This window comes from Capsicum annuum, chromosome 10, assembly GCF_002878395.1.
Source record: "Capsicum annuum cultivar UCD-10X-F1 chromosome 10, UCD10Xv1.1, whole genome shotgun sequence".
In the NCBI taxonomy this organism is placed as follows: Eukaryota; Viridiplantae; Streptophyta; class Magnoliopsida; order Solanales; family Solanaceae; genus Capsicum; species Capsicum annuum.
The window spans coordinates 214,438,836-214,440,389 of NC_061120.1; the positions used below are offsets into that span (position 1 = coordinate 214,438,836).

The following is a 1,554-nucleotide window of genomic DNA, read 5'->3' on the forward strand; positions in this document are numbered from 1 at the left end:
TGTGAGGAGCAGTATGACTAACATGTTTCACACACATATGTCAATCGTCAAAACTCCTTTGCTATAATACTCGTAGTATTATACTAACGTTTTTGTGGGAGACTACATAAAATATCATCATTTGTGAATATATTTGTACTCAATGTTCTTCTGAATGTGTTTTACGCTTTGAACATTCACCTGTTTTACAAAATATTATTGAATTGCAGACTATTTGGGAGGACTATATATTGCTTTTGCTCAACAAATCTTATATTTCTTTTGCTCAACACATCTTAGTTTTTGTTGTTCAATATTTCCCACATCAGAAGAAAGTAAGAAAGAGACACCAGAAAGTTGCTATAGAAACAAAGGCCCATTGATTTGATAACTCATACCTTTCTCGGCCTTTTGGCTAAGATCAAGTGTAGTAATTGTTCTTATCAGTTTAATATCTGATATATGGGCCATTTGTCCACACTAAATTAACTCTATTTTTTGAGGGGTAAGGCTCATCAAGGGAGCTTGCTGCCTTGGCTTTCACACGTCGCCTAAGCATTGCACTGCTGCTTGGGCCTGGCGCATCCCACCAAATCTAGTTTAATTGTTTAGCAGTTTATTTGCCCTTATCTTTATCGGTTATTTCTTTTTATATTTGCAAGGAGGTGATTCAGTTTTGATTGAAGATTTTATACTTTATTGATTTAATAAACTTAGTTGGTGTTGTTACATAAACATTAGGTTATTCAAATGCAATAAAAGCCTTTCAGATTTTTCTTTTGATGATAGGTCAGTGAAGAAACCTTCACCAGTTAGGTCCCGAAGCAGTGAACCTTCTATCAATCCGACAATTTTTGGCATCAGTTATTTCATCTTTCACTGTTCCATTGCTATGTCAACAACATTGGTCTGTAAATGAGGTTAATCTCCCAATTGGGAAAGCAAAGTGGCTTGGCGCCTTGGAATCAAAGTTGAGTAGACAGTAACATTCTCTCTGCCCTCTCTCCTGTGTGTGTGAAAGAGAGATAACGGTGACCACCGTGCATCTCAACTATTTTTTTTTGAGAAGGTAACATTTTTGGTATAACTATTTGCTGCGTAAAAACTGCAGTCATTCATACTTACAAGGAAGATTCAGAGATCCTATAACATCAACAAAAGATTCTACATCTTCCATATATTCATGATATTCATGTTTACACCTACCACCTCTCTTGTATTGAGTAACTGTGTCCACCAAGACTTGGACAATGCACAACTATTTCATCAAATCATCAGACACCTACCACCTCATACATGAATAACAGTATCCAAGACTGTGGACAAATGGAAAGAAACTGTTGATCTCTTTTGTTTCTACAGGATTCCGAACCACATTTTCGCATAATTTTCACCGATTGCCAGGATATTAGCTAGATATTGATCCAAAAAAATGCAGTACTTTTGAAGGATCCGAAATGCACGTGCCGTCATTGTTGCAGGTTTGTAGATATTGGTTTCTTGAAATACATCTGAAGAACTGTTCTCTAACAGCTTGTTTGATAAGGAGACTAATACTATTTCTTAGTTCTTGTA

At 36.0% G+C, this 1,554-nt stretch overlaps 1 non-coding gene across 1 annotated transcript; it reads left to right on the forward strand.

Moving 5' to 3' along the window:
* The first annotated feature begins 373 nt into the window (after nt 1-373).
* Nucleotides 374-569, forward strand: LOC124888170. The gene has a single exon (XR_007046310.1). It is a non-coding gene; the product is annotated as a U2 spliceosomal RNA (small nuclear RNA).
* Nucleotides 570-1,554: the final 985 nt, after the last annotated feature.